Raw genomic sequence first — 6,826 nt, forward strand, 5'->3', positions numbered from 1 at the left:
ACTTGTGATGTTGAGGACCTTTTCATATACTTGTTGGGCATTTGTATGTCTTCTTTGGAAAAATGTCTATTCAGGTTCTTTGCCCATTTTTTAATCAGGGTGCTGTCAGTTTTTTTTTTCCATTGAGTTTTATGAGTTATTTATATATTTTGGATATTAACCTCTCATCAGATATATAGTTTGCAAATATTTTCTCCTGTTCAGTAGGTTGACTTTTAATTTTGTTGATTTTTTTTTTCCTTTGCTGTGTAAAAGCTGTCAATTTGATGTGGTCTCACGTGTTTATCTTTTCTTTTGTTGCCTGTGCTTTATGATATTCAGAAACTTATTACTAAGGCCAATGTCAAGGAGCTTTTCCCTTCTTCTAGGGGTCCTATGGTTTAATGTCTCACATTTAAGTCAGTCCATTTTGAGTTGATTTTTTTGTATGGTATAAAATAAGGGTATGATTTCATTCTTTTTCATGTGGCTATCCAGTTTTCCTAACACTATTTACTAAAGAGACCATCCTTCCCCCATTGTGTATTCTTGACACCATTGTCAAATATTAGTTGACCATATACGTGTTCACTTACTTCTGGGCTCTTTATTTTGGTTCCAATGGTCAATATGTTTGTTGTTATGTCAGTGCCATACTCTTTTGATTACTATAGTTTTGTAATATGGTTTGAAAGCAGGAAATGTAATGCCTCCAGATTTGTTCTTTCTAAAGAGTGTTTTGACCATTCAGGGTCTTTTGTGGTTCCATATGAATTTTAGGATATTTTTTTTCTGTGAAAAAAGAGCCATTAGACTTTTGATAGGGATTACCATGAATCTATAGATGGCTTTGGGTTGTATGGACACATTCACAATATTAATTATTCCAATACATGAACAAGGAATATCCTTCCATTTACTTGTATCTTCTTCAATTTATTTCAACAATGTTTTATATTTTTCAGTGTATAGATCATTGAATTCCTTGGTTAAATTTGTTCCTAAATATTTTACTCTTTTTGATGTTATTCTAAATTAGAGTGTTTTCTGATAGCTCATTGTTGTTGCAAAAAATGCAAATTATTTTTGTATGTTGACTTTAACCTCTTTCAATATTAAATGCTCTACTTATTTACACTTTAATATTCCACATCTAATTTTCCATATGTTTAGGAACACTATATGCTTGATTTACATTATGCTTCTTAATTTTATATTCTCTATCACATTGCTAAACTTCAACAGCACTTTTAAATTTTAAGGCCCTATATTACATTGTGGTTTTCATGTATATATTTGTCTCCTGGGCTTTAAGTCTCTGGAGTGTAAACACTAGGTAATTTTTTGTTTGAATTCCTAAAAATAGAATACTTTCTATCACACAACAGGTACCTAATAAAAGTGCACTTAATGGTGAAAAATCAGATCACAAATCCTAAAAAGAACATAGATAAAATATGTTAAGCTTCTGTTAATGACCAGGTTATATCTATGCATATCTAAAAAATGTCAAAATTTTATGGGATAGATTTGTAATTTATTCCTTTTTACAAAAAATGGACACTGAAATAATCACTTTAAAAGCTAGCTCTTGGGGAGTGCACTGAGTGTCATGGGAACAGCACCTTATTCCCCTGCTCCCTGAAATGCAGCCTTCAAATTTGGGACTCCCTCATGCACCTCAGGTACCGCTGCAGCCACCAAGAACCCCATGGGTGGGTTTGGAGCTTTTGGGGCAAAATCTACAACAGCAGGTTCTGCATTCAGTTTTTCTGCTCCAGCTAACACAAGCATTACTGGACTCTTTGGTGTTACTCAGAACAAAGTTTTGGATTTGGTACTTATTTTGTCACAACAGCTGGAACTAGTATGGTTTAGGTACTGACTTGGTAACTAGACTTGGATTTAGAGGATTTAATACACAGCAGCAGTGGAAGCAACAAACTACATTAGGTGGTCTCTTCATTCAGCCTACAAAAGCTCCTGCCCAGTTCAAACAACTGATAAATACTGCAAGTGCTCTTTCTGTTCCAGTGCTACTGGGAGATGAGAGAGATGCTATTTTGGCAAAATGGAATTAACTACAGGCCTTTTGGGGAACAGAAAAAGGAAATTTTAACAGTAGCTTTCCACCAACAGAATTCAAACAAGAAAATCCCTTTTGCTAGTTTAAGGCAGTAGGTTATAGTTGTATGCCCAATAATAAACATGAAGATGGGCTAGCGATTTTAGTTTTCAACAAAAAAGAAACAGATATTCAAAGCCAGCAACAACAATTGGTAGAATCATTGAATAAAATTTTGGGAGGAAACCAGACACTTACTGTAAATGTAGAGGGTTTTAAATCATTGTCAGATGATCAGACAGAAATTGTCATTTATGTTGTTGAGTGTTCTCCAAATGGTACTTCAAGAAGAGTCCCAGCTACAATAATATATGCCCATTTTGAACAAACCAATATAAAAACACAATTGCAGCAACTTTGTGTAATGCTTTCTATGACTTGAACAGAACATTCTTCTGCACAGATCGAACAGCTTTTACAGAATCCTCCTGCTGCTGTTGATCCTATTATCTGGGAGCAAGTCAAAGTGGATAACCCTGATTCTGAAAACTTAATTCCTGTACCAATGGTGGGTTTCAAAGAACTTCTTTGAAAACTGAAAGTTCAAGATCAGATGACTAAGCAGCATCAGACCAGATTAGATATCATATTTGAAGATATTGGTGAATTACAGAAGAATTAAACTACAGCTACAACTATGGCCAAAATTGCACAATATAAGAGGAAACTCATGGACATTCCCATAGAATCTTCAGGCCCTAATCAAACAGTAAATTCAGAGGAAGAGTGTATATGGCATCCAAGCTGATAAAATTCAGCTAGATACATTTCATTGTGAACTAAATACCCTACTCAGTTTAAGGACTGGGTAAATGAACTGATGTCCCAAATCAGGATGCAGAATCATTTTGGAGCAGTCAAATCTGAAGAAAGATATTATATAGATGCAGACCTGTTACGAGAAATCAAGCAGCATTTGAAACAACAGCAGGAAGACCTTAGCCACTTGATTAGCATCATAAAAGATGACCTAGAAGATGAGTTGGTAGAACATGGATTGAATGAAACCATCCACATCAGAGGTGGTGTCTTCAGTTGATATTTCACAAACTTGTGTTAAAGGTTTTTGAAATACATCTTGTTATATCAGGCCATCCTTAAGAATGAAACTGACCACATGGAGGAGAAAAAAACAAAAACAAAAAGTAATCCTCTCCCTGACTTGGTTTTTGAGAAGATTACTGACAAATTATCATTCATCAAATCTGAAATACCAGTCATTTCACTGCTCTTCAGAGATAGCCTTCGAAAGATTTACATCTATTATAAAAGCTGTAATTACTTTAAAAGAGAAGTACATAATTACCAAAAATATGTACTATTGTACATTTTTACAATAGCATTGTTCTTAAAAATAATCAGTGTTTAATGATTATTCTTCATTGAGCCTGTACTCTGCTTCAAATAGCAAGTAAATATGAAATGCCTACTTGGCACATAACAAAATAAACTGTGTAATTACTTGGCTGCTGAAGATTTGTACTTCAGAATGTAAATGTGCATCAGTTTTTACAGTTGTGAATTCATCTATGGGAGGAGTAAAGGAAATCCAGGAGTATTTAATCATTAATATTGTTTCATTCTATAAAGATTTGAAAATATATTTTCATATTATTTTACTTGTTTGGAATTTAAAGAACACACTTAAGCAATTAGGATATAACAAAATTACATTTTATCATTTTTTAAAACTTTTTTTGTTTTTTGAAACTTTTTCTTTCTTTCTTTTTTGCAGTATGCGGGCCTCTCACTGTTGTGGCCTCTCCCGTTACAGAGCACAGGCTCTGGATGCACAGGCTCAGCAGCCATGGCTCACGGGCCCAGCCACTCTGCGGCATGTGGCATCTTCCTGGACCAGGGCACAAACCCGTGTCCTCTGCATCGGCAGGCGGACTCTCAACCGCTGCGCCACCAGGGGAACCCCATTTTATTTCTTAAAAAAGAAAATTCCTTGGCAGTAATTTGGACTCTGTGCTTTCACTGCTGAGGGTGCGGGTTTAATCCCTGGTTGGGGAACTAAGATCCTTCAAGCCTCAAGGGCAAAAAAAAAAAAAAAAAGAAAAGAAAAGAAAAGAAATAAAACAAATAAATTCTTGATTGTAAATAGTTTTTATACAAAAATAAAAGTTAGCTGTTGAATTAAAACATATCTAGCTTCAAAGTTATTTCTACCTAAATACACTGCTTATATAAGCCAAGACTCATCTGCAGAAGTTTCTAACTCTCAAAGGAATAATTAAGTTCCATGATTGTTCTTCTTTTTCTTTTTTTTTAATATTCTATCCAAAATCCTTTAGTCATTAAATGGTGCTGATATGGTTAACAGTTTTGAATCCTGGGTCCTAGCCAGATCAGATTCCTTTTCAGATCAGAAGCAATGTTTATATATCTTCTGTTTTTTCTCCCACCTAGCCCAAGCCTTTGCCCAGATCAGAGCCCTACAATGTTAGGTTTCTGATTCTAATTATTTCTTCATATTTTATTGGAATATAATTGCTTTACAGTGTTGCATTAGTCTCTGCTGTACAATGAAGTGAATCAGCTATATGTATACATATATCTCCTCCTTGGACCTCCCTCCCACCCCCCACCCCTCCATCCCACCAATATATGTCATCACAGAGCACCAAGCTGAGCTCTCTGTGATATATGGCAAGTTCCCACTAGCTATGTATTTTACACATGACAGTGTATATATGTCAATCCTGATCTCTCAATTCATCCTACCCTCCCCTTCCCCCCCACCATGTCCATATGTCCATACTCTACATCTAAGTCTCTATTTCTGCCCTGAAAATAGGTTCATCTGTACCATTTTTCTAGATTCCACATATATGTGTTAATATAAGATATTTGTTTTTCTCTTTCTGACTTACTTCACTCTGTATGACAGGCTCTAGGTCCATCCACCTCTCTACAAATAACCCAATTCCATTTAATTTTATGGCTGAGTAATATTTAATTGTATATATATATACCACCTCTTCTTTATCCATTCCATTCTTTATCAACTGTATCCATGGTTGTTTCCATGTCCTGGGTATTGTATATACTGCTGTAATGAACATTGGGGTACATGACTCTTTTTGAATTATGGTTTTTTCAGGGTATATGCCCAGTAGTAGGATTGCTGGGTCATATGGTAGTTCTATTTTTAGATTTTTAATGAACCTCCATACTGTTCTCCACAGTGACTCTATCAATTTACATTCTCACCAACAGAAGGTTCCCTTTTCTCCACACTGTCTCCTACACTTATTGTTTGTAGATTTTTTGATGATGTCCATTCTGACTGGTGTGAGGTGATACCTCATTGTAGTTTTGATTTGCATTTCTTTAATAATTAGTGATGTTGAGCATCTTTTCATGTGCCTCTTGACCATATATATGTCTTATTGGAGAAATGTCTATTTAGGTCTTCTGCTAATTTTTTGATTGGCTTGTTGGATTTTTGATATTGAGTTCCATGAGCTCTCTGTATATTTTGGAGATTAATCCATCCATTTCTTCATTTGTAAATATTTTCTCCCATTCTGAGGGTTCTCTTTTCATCTTGCTTGTGGTTTCCTTTGCTATGCAAAATATTTTAAATTTAATTAGGTCTCATTTGTTTATTTTCATTTTTATTTTCAGTACTCTAGGAGGTGGGTCAAAAAAGATCTCGCTGTGGTAAACCACAGCAAATAGTGTTTTCCCTATGTTTTCCTCTAAGAGTTTTATAGTGTCTGGTCTTACATTTAGGTTTTTAGTCTGTTTTGACTTTATTTATGTGTATCGTGTTAGATAGTGCTCTAATTTCCTTCTTTTACATGTAGCTGATCAGTTTTCCCTGAACCAATTATTGAAGAGACTCCATTTTCTCCATTGTATATCCTTGCCTCATTTGTCAAAGATTAGGTGATGATAGGTCCATGAGTTTATCTCTGAGCATTCTATCCTGTTCCATGACTCTACATTTCTGTTTTTGTTCCAGTACCATACTGTCTTGATGACTGTAGCTTTGTAGTATAGTCTGAAGTCAGGAAGCCTGATTTCTCCATCTCCATTTTGCTCTGTTTTTTCTCAAGATTGCTTTGGCTATTTGGTGTCTTTTTTCTTTCCATAAATTTGTAAATTTTTTTGTTCTAATTCTGTGAAGAATGCCACTGGTAATTTGATAGGGATTGAATTGAATCTGTAGATTGCTTTGCATGGTATAGTCATTTTCACAATATTGATTCTTCCAATCCAGGAACATTGTATATTTCTCCATCTGTTTATGTCAGATTTGATTTCTTTCATCAGTGTTCTATAGTGTTCTGAGTACAGGTCTTTTGAATCCTCAGGTAGGTTTATTCCTATGTATTTTATGATGGTAAATATTATTGTTTCCTTGATTTCTCTTTCTTAGAGTATAGGAATGCAAGAGATTTCTGTGCATTAATTTTGTATTCTGCAATTTTACCAAATTCATTGATTAGCTCTAGTAGTTTTCTGGTGGTGTCTTTAGGATTTTCTATGTATAATATCATGTCATATGCAAACAGTGACAGTTTCACTTCTTTTACAATTTGTGTTTCTTTTATTTCCTTTAATTATTTGATTGCTCTGTGTAGGACTTCCAAAATTATGTTTAATAGCAGTGGCAGGAGAGGATATCATTGTCTTGTTCCTGATATTACAGGAAATGCTTTCAGTTTTTCAAAGTTGAGAATGATGTTTGCTGTGGGTTTTGTTGAATAC

At 34.7% G+C, this 6,826-nt stretch overlaps 1 pseudogene; it reads left to right on the forward strand.

Moving 5' to 3' along the window:
* The first annotated feature begins 2,171 nt into the window (after positions 1 to 2,171).
* LOC132477423 (nucleoporin p54-like) lies at positions 2,172 to 3,143 on the forward strand (annotated as a pseudogene).
* The last annotated feature ends 3,683 nt before the right edge of the window (positions 3,144 to 6,826 follow it).

The sequence above is a fragment of the Mesoplodon densirostris genome, chromosome 17, assembly GCF_025265405.1.
Source record: "Mesoplodon densirostris isolate mMesDen1 chromosome 17, mMesDen1 primary haplotype, whole genome shotgun sequence".
NCBI classification, from domain to species: Eukaryota; Metazoa; Chordata; class Mammalia; order Artiodactyla; family Ziphiidae; genus Mesoplodon; species Mesoplodon densirostris.